This window comes from Notolepis coatsorum (assembly GCF_963971535.1).
Source record: "Notolepis coatsorum genome assembly, chromosome: 15".
Taxonomy (NCBI): domain Eukaryota; kingdom Metazoa; phylum Chordata; class Actinopteri; order Aulopiformes; family Paralepididae; genus Notolepis; species Notolepis coatsorum.
The window spans coordinates 105035344-105051870 of NC_140179.1; the positions used below are offsets into that span (position 1 = coordinate 105035344).

Consider the following 16527-nt stretch of genomic DNA (forward strand, 5'->3'; position numbering starts at 1 on the left):
ACGGCATACAAGCATACAGTGAAATGCGGGGGGTCATTTGGCAGCTGGAACCGCCTGGCAGCTGCCAAATGACAGGGTGACAAAAAAGATATTTAACTGGGACAGAGCACACGGTCATCCCTGGTCAAGACAGATGTCCATGATTTCTTCTTTTGCTGACTTAAGTATGATTTTTATGAACAATCTGCAGTGTAAGATTCACATAATTAAAACAAAATTATCAACAATACATAAGTGGAAGGTGGAAATATGGAAAAAACCTAAACTTAGAAAATATGTTGTAATTAAAAATGAGTATTTTACTGAACCTTATGTAATGTTAAACTTAAAGAGAAGACAGAGGTCTCTGTGTGCCCAGTTGAGGTCTGGCACCCTGCCATTGGCTGTGGAAGTAGGTAGATTCCAAGGTAAACCTGAGGAGGAGCGGTTGTGTGTTCCATGTGATCTGGGAGTGGTGGAAGATGAATATCATTTTGTTTATTATTGCCCTTTGTAGACCGATTTAAGGAGGGCTTTATTTGAGAAAATTCTAATTGTAAATCCGGATTTGTTTTGGCAGTCTGTGTCGTGTATATGTATGTATTGTATATGAATTCCTCTTGTTTCTTTGTTTACATACAGTACATTGCTTACAGCTTGTGTTATTACGTTTTATTGTATTTTATTTTTTTTGTGGCCATCTTGGTCTATATGTCATAATTTTTTAAGTAATTTGTCAAGTATACTATTATATACTTATTGTTTATGTGTCTTGTAAGCCCATATGGGCTGGGCATACACCTGTATGTAAGACACGAACGAAAATAAACATCAAATCAAATCAAATCAAAATGTACAGAGTTGTATTATAGTATTAATTAATGTGTACAGTGATACAGGTATAAAGACACTAAGACACCCACCCACCCCCTCCTAATGTACAGTCTCCTCCCCATCATATGTATATATTTTCTGTTAGGATCTCTGGGTAACAGTACTGTATATTTGCATATTGTATATCACTGTCACAAATGTAACAGTACTATATACCTGTATGTCATGTATGTCCCTATGTCATAAATGTCATGATGTCACGTATGTCATGTATGTCATAAATGTCACTATGAATTGAAAATGGGGTACCCTGATGTAAACAAGACGAAAGTCTTTCTCTGGTCTGCATCCCCTTAACAATTGTGTGTAATGAGCCGTACTGTAATGCAATCTGTTAAATAAAGTTTTCATTCATTCAAGTCGTACTAGCCAGCAGCATAACTAAGAGTAAGTAAGAGATATGTATAGATATAGATATAGTATTAATAGGTTGCAGGTAGTCCTACCTGAGATGGCGCAGCTGAGGTGGAGGCAGGGGCCGAAAAGAAATGTGAAATACTAGTTTGCAGGCGGGTTTAGAGGCATGCTTAGCGCTCAGCATGTGCGACTCGACTGCTTTCACTCCCATCGTCCCCAGTTTAAAATATTTTTTTGCGGAGTTTGCAGCGGGCCTCGTAATGGTCTTTGACTGGGACCAACCATGATGCAAACACTGGGTTGTCGAGCCAGTTCTCGTTAAATTTGCACTTTCCCATAAGTAAACGTAACTTGCTAACGTTAGCTATAGACTCCGTTGCTGAAATAGTTCCCGGCAAACATAAGGACCTCTGTAGGTTCCGCTCCATTCCGGTCTGCGTGATGCTACAACACTGTAAATAAAAAGTCCGACTTTATCTCCCGTTACCCATTTTCCCCCAGATTTCATAATGAAACATAAGATGACATGGCATTTTATCATTCCTGTCTATGGCATGTTTAAGACCTCTGAATGATGGATTTAAGACATTTGAACCCTTTCACTGCCACACGACAGCCGGTTGTGCATCGCCGTCGGTTGTGTGATAGTAAAGGGTTAACCTTCTGTCATGTGGCAGTGAAAGGGTTAAGACAAATTAAGGCCTTAATTGTTGATAAACAAATGTAAGACTTTAACGCATTGTGCCCATCATTATACCCAATCTGCCACCATTGTAAGCCTATGGAGATGTTTACCTTCTTTGCAGGGCTATAACTTTTTAAATATTATACCGTAATTCCTCTAATAGTAACCCCGGCTTGTATTTGTTTCAACTGTAGCGGGTACCAGGCTTGTATTAGGAGGAGGCCTGTATAAGAGGGAGGCCTATATTTCAAATTTTCAAACGGATCATAATGAATAAATCAACATTTTGTGTCAGTTTGAACCCAGTAAAATGTACTGGGTTCATTTATTGAAACCAAGTACTGTATGAAATAGTAAACAGTGCAATTACAGGTGGTCACTGGTCATTTCAACGTTTTCAAAGTGAAATCAAGTAACTAGCTCAGTATGCAGCTCAGTATATTAGTAACCCGGCTTGTATTAGGAGGCCGGCTTATAATTGCTTAGCTCAAGAGCGCACCCGGCCATTAATAGAGACCCGGCTTGTATTTGAGACCCGGTTACTATTAGAGGAATTACGGTAGCTATATTGACATTACTATGGCCCATTCAACATCGATTATCTATCGTTCAGGATGTGGGAACGTTATATTTTTTCATTCATACATTGTTGTGTTAATACCTTCGAGAATATAAGTATGTTTTTAAGCTTTTCTGCTGTAATTCCAAAAACGTTAGTTATAGGCCCTGACGCATATGATAGATTATCAATTGGCGTTCTTTCCTATACACGCTATATAAAAAAATTCAAATGCATATGATCGGTATACATTATGCTTAATCATGCGTGATGGAAAGGGGGGGGGGTCGTTTATAATTCCTTGATCGTCAGTAACGGCTTTATTTAGTATGGGTTGATATATTGATCAGACTGATTGCAAACAAGGAAATGGACAATCGGGCTGAAAATAACGTTAGTGTCCTACCGTTCGCCGATAAGACTGGAGGAAAATATCCCAATTATTTGACGCCGATCTCCTAGATCCATTTCCGGTTTGTATGGCGCAATAAACGCCGAAATCATATCGATTATTGCGTTTCGAAAGCGATCCAAATGCACTCGAGTGTTTGTCTGGATCCACGTAACAAGATATAACTGCCGGAGGGATTTCCTCGACGTGCCGATCGCCACTTCCGGTTTGACGTGAGCAGTGGTGCAGTCGTAATATGGGAACTGGTAACACGCCACGCGCGCGCGCCGGACCGCCGGTACGTGCATGCGCACAGAACAGATTTTTTTGCTGAAGCTGAAAAAGGTAGCAGGAACATTAGAACAGAGAACATTAGAACATATACAATTAGTCAACTGAATGCTTTGTATCTTGTTTGCTAATTCAGGTTAAAGACAGCCGATTTAACCAGCATATTAAGAGAGCAAGACTGTCTATCTGGTGTATGTTATGATGAATTGAAAATGGGGGACCCTGATGTAAACAAGACGAAAGTCTTGGTCTGCATCCCCTTAACAATTGTATGCATGTATTGAGCTGTACTGTACTGTACCCGGGCGTTGGAGGTCGTGCAGGTATAGCGAAACTAAGTTTGCTTTGGATAAGCTGATTCTGAAGCTGCAACTTTCTTCTCTTGGGGAGCGGCGGTGGCATCGTTGGTTTAGGTTGCGTTGCAGGTAGGAACATGATACTGTTGTCAAATGATCTGTTTATATCGGTTTGTATTTGCGGGCGGGGGCGTGGTTGAAGACGCGCTTTTGTTATGGGTGGCCGGGTGTACTCAAATGATCTGTTTGTATTTGCGGGCGGGGGCGTGGTTGAAGACGTGCTTTTGTTATGGGTGGCCACTGGCCGGGTACTTAGTGCACAACGAATGGATAGAGCGCATCTTTGTGCGCGCGTACTTCTGCCTCAGTGATCATCTAGTAACACGGCGTGTAACCGCGTGTGACCACGACTGCACCACTGGACGCGAGTGTAACTCGCCCGACCATCCACCAGGCGGCGGTATTGAGGCGTTGCAATCTTAGACAGGATGCCGCTGCAGTCCGGAGGGAGGCTGGATGAATTATGAATGTCATGGCGAAAAAATGAAATATTGATCCCAAAAACGATTTACGCCGTTGTTGGCGTTCAATGCATGGCGGGCAATAACGACTTACGCCGTTCTTGGCGGACAATGTGTTAATACTTTTTAAGGATCCGCGGACACCCTGATTACAGGTGATTCCGCCCAGGCTCTTGCTACAAAGGGAAAACTTTTATATTCACTTTCTGGATTGTTTAGAGCAGTGGTCACCAACCCGTCGATCTTGATCGACTGGTCGATCTTTGAGACTGTCCCTGTAGATCTCTCCATGAAAATAAAAATAAAAAATAAAAATAAAAAAATAGATTATTTTTTATTTATTTTTGTATCTTACCCTGAGAGTCCACATTACAGTTCTACTTTTGTTTTGATGTGATAAGTGATGCTGCACTTAGCACTGACTGAGAAAGTACACATACAGTTCTACGTTTGTTTTGATGTGAAAATGATGCTGCACTTAGCACTGACTGAGAAAGTACACATTACAGTTCTACTTTATAAAATGCTAATTGTAAATATGTTTGTCAATGTTAATAATATGAGAAAGTCCACATTACAGTTCTACTTTTGTTCTGATGTGAAAAGTGATGCTGCACTTAGCACTGACTGCACTTAGCACTGACTGAGAAAGTACACATTGCAGTTCTACTTTATAAAATGCTAATTGTAAATATGTTTGTCAATGTTAATAATATGAGAAAGTCCACATTACAGTTCTACTTTTGTTTTGATGTGAAAAGTGATGCTGCATAAGATGACTGCACTTGACGTTTTAATGTTGGACCAAAGCATTGCATGTTATTAGAATACAGGCAAATAAAAGTAATTTAGTTTAAAGTACAATCTTGGCTGTCTTTTTCTCTCAACGCTTCAATAGGTAGATCTTGCCCTCACCAAAAAAAATAAAGTGATCTTGGGCTTAAAAAGGTTGGTGACCACTGGTTTAGAGCCTAGAGGCCTCAATGAGGAAAAAGTTTCATTTGATTATTTCATTTCATTCGATTGTTTATTAATTTTTTTTATTTTCATTTATCATTCTTTATATTTATAATTGAAAGACGGCTACTATGGGTCATGCGTGTTTATATTTCAGTAGTTTAAGATGTAGGCCTACTCTGTATAATATATATAGATATATCTTTTTGATTTACATGCTTCTGAAAAGGTTGTGCTTGTAAGTGGTATTTTGTACTCAGATTTCTTGTTGGAATGTGTTGTCACTTCCTATGTTGTCACTTCCTGTTCGACTTGTATAAACTTGGTCACTTACCCTTCATGCTTCATGCAAGCCATTCTGAAGAAGGTGTGTTCACACCGAAATGTCATATGATTTCAGGCTGCCAATAAATGTGAAAAACCTGGAGTGCGTGCCTGGACTTGTTTCCCTATTTTTTATATATAGTATCAGAGGTTACAGCACCCAGTGTCAAGTCTAGTGAGGCGAGCGCGTTCTACTACTTTTTTTCACATGATATGATACATTTATTTATATTGCACCCCTCAACCAATAGTTACATCGGCCCGGGGCGCATCCCGGGAAAGAAAGAGAAACAAAAATGACAGGAACGAAAACAGAAAAAATACATGCAGGTAAACCAAGCCCATTGCTCGCTTCAATTCAATTGAAGGTCCGAGCTGGTCTGTGTCTAATGAAATGTGTTTTGATTACATCATCACAACACTTTAGGTTACGAACGTAACCCAGTTCTTTGACATTCTGTGATATTTTTTCGAATGCCGAAAGGGCCTTTTTTAACCATTTTCGGCCGATATGTTTCGGTGGCCGAATATTCGGTGCATTCCTAGTAAGTAGTAAGTGCCATGGACAAGTGGACCAGTGCAAGTGGACCAGTGTACTTACTCGCTCTTGGCTGAATCTTGTTTTGGGTGGTGATGTAAAAACACCTGCATCATAGCAGGCTCAGGACGGGCAAAGTAGTCTACAGCCTGTTCATCCCCGTCTCTCTCCTCCACAACCTGGCTTGACTAGACATAAGGAGAGAGAGAGAGGATTACAATTAACTGGCACATTCAGGTCCACAATTGTTGGACTTCCCTGACAAAAAAAAATAGCTGCAAAAAGCTGTACAATTTAAACAATACCATACTGGTATTGTACCAAATTGTTGTTTATTCAATTAATGCATGGAGCTGCTCGATCTTATTTAATTTGATACCAACTACTCAGTTCATACAGATTTAAAGTATCCAAATATCAATGATGAATATTGCGTAAGGTTTACTCAGTTAATAGATTGTATATTTGGTTAAGAAAACTTTTTTGGCACCATCTGGGTGGGCAAATTCTAGATGTGATTTTATTATACCTATACATCCCTAGATTATGTTTATGTGGACCTCAAATACCTCTTTACAGTTTTTTACGACTGCTTTGACGCATTTTGCACATCAGAGTTTCAATGAGCAAAACTCTTAACACAGAATGCTATACTGCTCATTTTGGGTTCAAAATGCAATATAGCATGCAAAATAAAAATACCAGTGTCAAATCAGAGAATAGTATATGCAAAAGCGTATAACAGCACCAAAACATTATATATTTCCAACAATTAACTCTTTCAGTGCCACTCACGAGATTTCTCGTGTTTTTTTATAGGTGGTTGCTAGCCACTCACGAGATTTCTCGGATTTTTTTTTTTTTTGTTTGCGATCTGAAAAATTATTGCATCACCCGAGCCTACCCGAGTATAGCCGAGGGGCGCCGACGATCACTGTGGAAAAAAGCGCCCCCTGTCGTCTCCCAGATGACATAAGTGATTTTGGAATGGACTCAATGAAAATGAATGGGGAAAAAAATCCGGTACTCCACATTTTCCAGTTCACTGATCCAGCCGGGGTTACCACAGTTCATTCTGGAGCCTCAGATCCCCGCGGATCATAGAGATCTACTGTGTCGCGTTGGATCCATACACTTATCGATTTTTTCGAATGGTGATCAGGAATTGGAATATACCAGTTGGATACCATCTGATGTCAGGTAAGGACTCTGTGTTATCAGTGGTAGGATAATCGGAGTAAGTTTGATGAAGTTATAAGCTGTTTTGTGAAATGTCTTCTTTCGGTTTCATTGTAAAAGTCCGAGAGGAAATCAACGGGGCGATTATCAGTGCGCGGCCGTAATGTGCGTGCGTGCACGTATAATATTGATCATCTAGCGTTTATTTGAAAACGATTCATAAAAAGGCCGACGAATATCAACGTTGTGGAATATTCCACTAAAAGACGATTTTCATAGAATGCTCCAGAATGAGCTGTTTTTTATATCAAAACGGGGGCTTTTCTAACTGCTCTGAAACGGAAACGACGCGATAAAAAAAGAATCTGCCTTCACAGCACTGACTGGAAAATAGTATTTGATAATGCGATGGGCAGATTAGACACATAGCCATAATTTAAAACATAGATTAGGCGATATTAACGTTAACATTGGCGCGGATGGTGGCATTCAAGCGGTAAAACGGAAAACCAGGCATGGCATTGAAAGAGTTAAGTGAACAACTGAACCAAATTAGATTATATGTCCTGCAAAAGTGTATCATAGTGTCAGAACAGTGGATATGTTCCTCTTTGAAGTTTAATTATTGGTGCACTTTTCAAATACAATGGTCATTATCAAATAATGCGGTCAAACACAATATACTTGTTACCAAAATAGACTATGCAATGGTCATGTCCTCATAACCCCTGTGATAGACTGCAGTATAGTGCTTGTGTCTTTATGAAAGACAAACAAAATATATGATTACACTATTTGTAGTTGAATCATTACAGTAAAGAAAAATACATAAAGTAATGCTCTGTGTTGTACAGTAAAAACAAAAACAGTTACAGTAAACAAACTATTATAAAGTACAGTAAAAAAGGGTTACTTGGTGCTTTTTCAATGTTCACCCAATAGTCGTGAGGCTGATTGACTGGATATTTTCAAAGACTCCGTTATCAGCTATTACAGTAACACAGAATGCTATACTGCACATGTTGGGTTCAAAATGTAATACAGCATGCAAAATTACCGTAAAATACCAGTGTCAAATCAGAGAATAGATTATGCAAAAGTTTACAGTATCACAGCACCAGAACAGTGGATATGTGCATCGTTAAAGTTTACTTATTGGTGCATTTTCAAATACAACGGCCATTATCAAATACAGTAATGCGGTCAAACACAGAATACTTGTTACCAAAAGAGACTATGCAATGGTAATTTCCTCATACAGTAACCCCTGTGATAGACTGCAGTATAATGCTTGTGTTTTTCTGAAAGATTATTTGATTTGAAGTTTACAGTAATTGTTACAGTAAAGAAAAATACATACAGTAAAGCTCTGTATTTTACAGTAAAAACAAAAACAGTTACAGTAAACAAACTATTGTAAAAAAAAATCGCCATTTGGCTAAATAATTTCATCAACGTCACATCTGACCGCCATGTCTACAAGTGCCCTCTCCGGCTGCACAGAGAGAAGACGGCCACCTCCTCCACTTGGTGGTGCTCGTTCAGTTCTAATGTACAGTAAAGATAACAATTACAAAACATATTCACACCCACACCTTCAGTATTTATGAAATATACTGTAACAGACAACAATATAAATTTCACAATTACTGTAATTTCAATATACAGTTACTGTACAGTAAATTACACATATTGACTTACGGATTATCTCTCTTACTGTAAACAATCAGATTGCCACCGTTGACCTGTTCAGGTTTGGCTGCCCCACCCTGCCAGCTTCAGCCAGTGTTAGACCTCGCTTTACTGTATTACGTCGTCAACAATTGTGGTTATAATTTCATTTGAGACAGATGTTCTTCTGCCTCCTTGACCACGACTCCGTCCATGACCCTGTCCTTCGTTGCCAACCTCAGCTGCACCAACTTGCTCCATTGCTTTATTGTATTGCAATGCTACTCAACTGGGCAAGGTTGTTGAAGGTAATGAGGCATTAGTACAAACACCTGTTGAATTGATTTAGTGATCTGTCTTTGTAGCAATAAGCAATTGAACATTGATGTAGTATTAGGTGGCTGTATTCTGAGAATGGAGCATATGATTTTGAGTTTGGCACTTTGTATTAAGAGTTCTGTACTTTAGATGTAAGCATAGCATTTAGTATCTTAGAGTATGAATTTTGAAAGTCAGTTTGGCTATTTGCATTTTGAGTTTTGCCCATTGAAACTCTGATGTGCAAAAGGCATCAAAGCAGTCGTAAAAAACTGTAACTTGTTGAAAAGGACTACAATATGGGACCTTTAAAACTATATCCGTTTCAAACCGTATCATTCAAATGTAACAACCTCAGAATGCTTGGTCTCTTTTAAACAAGAAAAGATGATTGCGGTGCTTCTGAGTGATCATTCTAAGTACAATGCCCTGAACACACATTTTAATTTCACTACATACAGTACTTAAATCAGAATCAGAAAGGTCTTTATTGCCAAGTAGTTTTCACATACAAGGAATTTGATTTGGTTGTTTTTGCTGCGACATTGACGGACAAACAATTATGGTTGAATAAAAAATAAAAAGGGTGGAATCAAATTAAATGGGATGTGGTTGAATGTGGATTTTCCCAGGGCATTGTATTTAGAATTATCACTCAGAAGCACCGCAATCATCTCCTTTTGTTTAAAGGAGACATTCTGAGGTTGTTACATTTTAATGATAGTTTGAAACAGGTATCGTTTTAAAGGTCCCATATTGTAGTCCTTTTCAACAAATTAAATAGGTATTTGAGGTCCACTAAACATGTCTTTAGATTATGCATTCTAGCTGTATATTATATACCACTCTGTTTCAGTCCTGTTCCCAAGCCCTGTTTCTGTGTCTGTGTCTGTAGATTAGATAGATTAGATTAGATCAGAAAGGTCTTTATTGCGAGAGGGGCTAACTACTATTAAACGGTGAACAAAAATGTCCCAAAAGGTCTATCGCATAAAAAGATAATCTAGGAAACAGGGATGTATAGAAATTAATTACTGGCTTTATCCAATCTGTGGACTAATGTTCTGGAAATATATGCAAATTAACATATATTTATGTAGACAATGCATATTCAAACATAACATTTCCAAAAATCTTTTACACAGAAAAGAATTGTCTCAATGTAAGTAATGAACTGGGAAAGTGGGGGGGGGTTATATTTATTATGCAAAAAGTTTTACCCTTTTCAAATTTCCAGGTGGATCCAAAAAAAGTCCCCTGCTATATTCTGCTCCCCTCACGTAATTTGCTCACGGCTCGGGCTGTGGTTGATAGAGACATGATCGTAATCAGGTTATTGTGCTCTATCCCGAACACATAGAGACACCCCCGGGTCCATCAGAGCTTCCTACGCTGAGCTATCATAACTGTCGCACACCTACCGCATAATACCTCAGAAAAACCGCAACAGTGAGGCATTCACCGGTTGGGGGGTAGATGCGCAAAAGTTATGATACCTCAGCGTAGGAAGGTCCGATCGACTCTGGAGTTGTCTCTACGTGTTCAGGAGACTCAGTTAGCAGTTAGTCAAACGTTAGCATGGCGATGTCTCTAAACCCCAGACAACCCAACCTACAAGCGAATCTATGAAGGGGAGCAAAGTATGGCAGGAGACTTATTTAGCAAAAACTACGTTTTTTAACAAATGCACTCCATACCTTCAGCAGGTGATTCAATTCAATTCAATTCAAAACACGTTATAAGTCCCGCAAGGGGCAATTTAGAGCATGATATGGCAAACAGCTGCATTTCTACACATTCAAGACAAAACAAGACAAAACAGGGACAAGAGACATACATGACACTTCAAAGCACAAGAGACATGACACTGCCAGAATGGGATCCCTACACTGTTGATTTGTCAAGTCCAATAAATAAATAGATTCGGTCAGTACAAAAAAAGTGCACTTTCGTCAAAAATGTTAAAATCAAGGGGTCAAAGAGTGCATGTTAGTAAACTGACCTTTCCTTGTACTGTGGCCATTCACCAGTTGAATGGCCTCTGGTACAAACCCAAACTTTCTTCTGTGTGTTTTACAGGCAGGCTGTCTAAAGCGCTTTCCTGAGGGCAGCAGGTCAACACACACATGAAGGACGATGTGTTGTCATGATGATGTCTGGGGACATCAATTATTTTATGTACTTTCTTGAGCACTGTGAAACTGCATTAGGGATCTTTGTGTTCTGCCTGTAATTTTTTAGCTAAGGTTGACAACACCTTGCAGTTTGTTCTCGTCTCTTTGACAGAGGGATGTGAACCAGCATACAAATGAAAAGGTTAGAATACTCTCAATAAAGGAAGAATAAAACGTTGTCAGAATTCTCTGGTCCAGAATTCTCTAAAAGAGTTTAGTTTACGAATACAGTACAGACGCTGATGAGACTTTTTTATTATAACATCTGTGTTGTTGTCGCTAAATTTAAGTTTGTCATCAAACACAGTTCTGGACAATTTCCATCTCAGCTCCGTGGATGGGTGTTGGGGCGACGTCTATGTGTTTTGGTGAGATAATCATTGCTTTGGCTTTGGATACATTTAAATCCAGAAAACAGCCATCACACCAGTCTACAAAGTCTTGTATTATGGGTCCATGTGATTTCTCTGACTGACTGAGAAGAGTTAGGATAATACTGTCGTCAGCACATTTGTACATAACCACTAATAAGCTACAAAACCAAAAGGTCTATCATATCAAAACATAATCTAGGGATGCATTGGTATAATAAAATCACATCTAGAATTTTGGGGCTTTGGCCCAAGGACTATTTGCATAACAAAGAAAATAAACTATTCAGGCCGAACTGGTCTCGTGATGCCTGTATGTAACATCGACCTGTTGATATGATTATTTATCCAACCAGGCAACTCGCTTTTACATTGAACGTAGCATGTCATTGGCATTTTCACAAACACTGCAACATGTACAAAGCAATAACAGTAGCAACCAAACTCTTACCTGCATAGGGTGAAGTGAAGAATCACAGTCGAGAATGCAGCTGTGACCGCGTCCCCGACCGACAAGAACCTTGGTGTTGTCCTCGACGACCAGTTAAACTTCTCTGCTCACATCGCAGCGACCACCAGAACCTGAAGATCAGAAGCTGCAGATCAGAACCAGAACCTGCAGATTCCTCCTGAGCAACACCAGAAGGATCCGTCCCTTCCTGACCAAAGACACAACAGTCATCCCCCGCCTCGACTAGAGCAACGCACTGCTTGCTGGCCTCCCGGTCACTGCCCCCAAGCCTCTTCAACTCATCCAGAACGCACTTATGCCCATATATGGATACTTTATTCCAGAGTGTTTGATTATTGCCACTAAGGTTATTAATCTAGCTACTAACTGGGGAGACTGATGGTTCAGATAAAGGGACTATTTTATTTTGAACATTCTTATTTACTAATAAAAACTATTTAAATTGTGTTAAGTGCGTCTTACTTTCATATTGCCATAGCCTACTTGGTAACTGTTTTATAAAAGCAATAGCTCACTCCAGGACCAGGCATATGGTTATTATATCACAGCTAAATAAATAGCTAGCTGGTGTTAGCAATGTAATATCAATGGCTCAGTTGTGGACTACAAGAGGAATCATAACATACGGTTATCCTATAACCATAGTTATATGAGTATAGCTAGCGCTCTGCTCGTAGTGGAACCTTATCCCTTTCAATCTAATTCTGAATACAATTTCTCCACATGTACACAGAAACGAGTAGGAGAACACATTCAGTTGCATTATTAAACATGGGATATTGGTTATAATGGTCATATTGCCTTTTAAATTAAGATTATGTACCAGGCGAAGGTAAAAATATGATATTTTCCTTCATTGTATCTCCATTTACTCTGGAATGGTAATAGATGTGGGTTTACTTACACTGGATCCATTATGTCCTAGCTTGTTACCTATCAAAGGAGACCAGAAACATGCATATAGGCCTTATGGTTCATTTGGGGCATGTAATTTCGGACAGGAGGCCTGAAAAATATGCTTGGTAGTGTTATAAAATGGGTGATAGCACACATTTGGAGGCAACTGCTGCATTGCTATCACATCTTTTCTAGCAGCAGGGGTGTATACCTTCCCAAAAATCACTATGAACGTTAGTCTGTTCCTAATTTATGCAAATGACATGTCGTCAGCTTGTGACTGCAACTTGTTCCTGTTTGCGGACGACTCAGCCCTGCTGGTCTCTGACAAGAACAAGTTACAGCCTTACAGGTTGAAAAAACCCTCAGCTCGGAACTAGGCAAAATCTGCATATGGCTCGCCGACAACAAACTATCATTACACATGGGCAAAACAGAGTCCATTCTCTTCGGTTCAAATAACAAACTCAGCAAAACAGAAGGCTTCTCAGTTACAGTGGGTGACAATATTGTCACAAGGAAAGATGAAATTACCTACCTAGGTTCCATCCTAGAGGCTAATCTTTCCTGTGACAAAATGGCATCCAATGTAATAAAAAAAGTCAATCAACGAACTCGATTCTTGTACCGGATCTCCTCCCTGGTAAACAAGAATACCCTGAAGACTCTGGCAGGAGCACTCATTCAAGGGTACTACGACTATGCTTGCACCTCATGGTACCAAAGCACCTCAAAGGCACTAAAAACCAAATTACAAACATCTCAAAACAAACTAGTCAGACTACTGCTTGACCTGACTCCTAGAACCCACCTCACCCCTGCACACTTTGCCAACCTAGGATGGCTTAGAGTGGACAACAACAGAGTACAGCAACTTGCAATGGGCCTGGTCTACAAGATACACTACACGACCAAGGTACCCATGTACATGTCAAAATACTTCCCAAAGGTCAGTGAATACCACGATCACAACACCAGAGGGAGCTCCACAAATCATGTAAAACCCAGATTCGGCTCAAACAAGGGACTAAACACGTTTCGCAATTATGCCACAACAATGTGGAACGCCCTACCCAAAGCTGTAAAGGAATGTAAATCACTACCCACCTTCAAAAACACTCTCAAAGAACACCTACGGGAGACTGCAATTCAAAACTGGCCCCTACAAATGTCCTAACCCAGTTGTACAATAAAGACCAAGCATGGCTTTGTCAGTATTCCAATGTACAGCCCCACCCAACCCCACCTTACCTACCCAACCTCCTCCAATGTACAGTTTCCATGTAAAATGTATGTCAGTATTCCAATGTACAGTGTCCCCCCCCACCTCCAATGTACAGCCCCACCCCACCTACCCAACCTCCCCCAATGCACAGTTTCTATGTCAAATGTATATACTCTTCTTCTGGATTTTTTTAGTATCACAAACAGTACTGTATTTGAAAATCTGGTATGTCATAAATGTATAGATGTAGCAGTACTGTCTATCTGTATGTCATGTGTGTCATATGATGAATTGAAAATGGGGGACCCTGATGGAAACAAGACGAAAGCCTTTCTCAGGTCTGCATCCTCTTAACAATTGTATGTATTAATTGAGCTGTACTGTACTGTACCCATTCTGCAATCTGTTAATAAACTTTTCAATCAATCAATCAATTCAGTCCCCCAAGATGGTAACGACCAACCCTACTGGCTCACGGCCCATTAGGTTTGGAGTGCAGTTGCTTGGTTTCACCTCATAGGCATCCGAAAATACTGTGTTACAAATTACACTATTATACTGTATATATATTCTGTTTGGCAAAAAACTAAATTAAATTCCATAAACACTCTTAACAAAAATATGAAATGACCCATATTCACTTCTATAACAAATATGAAAATAAAACACATTATAATCACAGTATCATTCAAATAGGGCTTTAGTCACCTTAGAACAACATGTAACTGTGTTGTGTTATTATAATAACAATCACACCAGCCAGACTCACCTTATATAGCTGGACTGGTGTGGATTAGCTAGAAGGCAACTGTGTTGTGTTATTATAATAACAATCACACCAGCCAGACTCACCTTATATAGCTGGACTGGTGTGGATTAGCTAGAAGGCTACTAGGCCTACAGCCTTTCATTCCACATGATTGATTGATTGAAAACTTTATTAACAGATTGCAGAATGGGTACAATACAGTACAGCTCAATACACACAATTGTTAAGGGGATGCAGACCAGAGAAAGACTTTCGTCTTGTTTACATCAGGGTCACCCATTTTCAATTCATCAGGACATATATGACATACATGACATACAGATAGACAGTACTGCTACATCTATACATTTATGACATACCAGATTTGCAATGACAGTACTGTTTGTGATACAAAAAGAGTCCAGAAAGAGAAGAGTATATACATTAGGCGTAGAAACTGTACATTGGATTGGGTAGGTGGGGGTGGGGGGGGACTGTACATTGGAGGTGGTTGGGGGGGGGGGGTTGGGTAGGAGTGGGGGGGGGGTGGGTAGGAGGGGTGGGTGGGGGACACTGTACAACTGTACAAACAACACTGTACATTGGATTATTGACAAGACCATACTTGGTAATTTACTGTACATTGGAGGGGGTTGTGTTCGGACATTTACAGGGGCCAGTTTCGAGTTGCAGTCTCCCTTAGGTGTTTTTTGAGAGTGTTTTTGAAAGTGGGTAGTGATTCACATTCCTTTACAGCTTTGGGTAGGGCGTTCCACATTGATGTGGCATAATTGCGAAACGTGTTTAGTCCCTTGTTTGAGCCGAATCTGGGTTTAACATGATTTGTGGAGCTCCCTCTGGTGTTGTGATCGTGGTATTCACTGACCTTTGGGAAGTATTTAGTCATGTACATGGGTACCTTGGTCGTGTAGTGTATCTTGTAGACCAGGACCATTGCAAGTTGCTGTACTCTGTCGTCTACTCTAAGCCATCCTAGGTTGTCAAAGTGGGCAGGGGTGAGGTGGGTTCTAGGAGTAAGGTCAAGCAGTAGTCTGACCAGTTTGTTTTGAGATGTTTGTAATTTTGTTTTTAGCGCCTTTGAGGTGCTTTGGTACCATGAGGTGCAAGCATAGTCGTAGTACCCTTGAATGAGTGCTCCTGCTAGAGTCTTCAGGGTATTCTTGTTTACCAGTGAGGAGATCCGGTACAAGAAACGAGTTCGTTGGTTGACTTTTTTTATTACATTGGATGCCATTTTGTCACAGGAAAGATTTGCCTCTAGGATGGAACCCAGGTAGGTAATATCTTCTTTCCTTGTGACAATATTGTCACCCACTGTAACTGAGAAGCCGTCGGTCTTGCTGAGTTTGTTATTTGAACCGAAGAGAATGGACTCTGTTTTGCCCATGTGTAATGATAGTTTGTTATCAGCGAGCCATATGCAGATTTTGCTTAGTTCTGAGCTGAGGGTTTTTTCAACCTGTAACTTGTTCTTGTCAGAGACCAGCAGGGCTGAGTCGTCCGCAAACAGGAACAAGTTGCAGTCACAAGCTGACGACATGTCATTTGCATAAATTAGGAACAGTAGCGGACCTAGTATGCTTCCTTGTGGAACACCACAGTTTACTGTGAGGGGGGGGGATAGGGTTCAATTCATCATAACATATGACATACTACATG

The 16527-nt window shown here is 40.0% G+C and overlaps 1 long non-coding RNA gene across 1 annotated transcript in view; it reads right to left on the minus strand.

Moving 5' to 3' along the window:
- Positions 1-5911: 5911 nt before the first annotated feature.
- LOC311241746 overlaps positions 5912-16527 on the minus strand; it is a 290524-nt gene continuing 279908 nt past the window's right edge. The window contains exons 2-3 of the long non-coding RNA XR_014620570.1: positions 11957-12087; positions 5912-5980 (exon numbers count right to left, since the gene is read on the minus strand). This is a non-coding gene — a long non-coding RNA (uncharacterized lncRNA). The remainder of the gene's footprint in view (positions 5981-11956; positions 12088-16527) is intronic.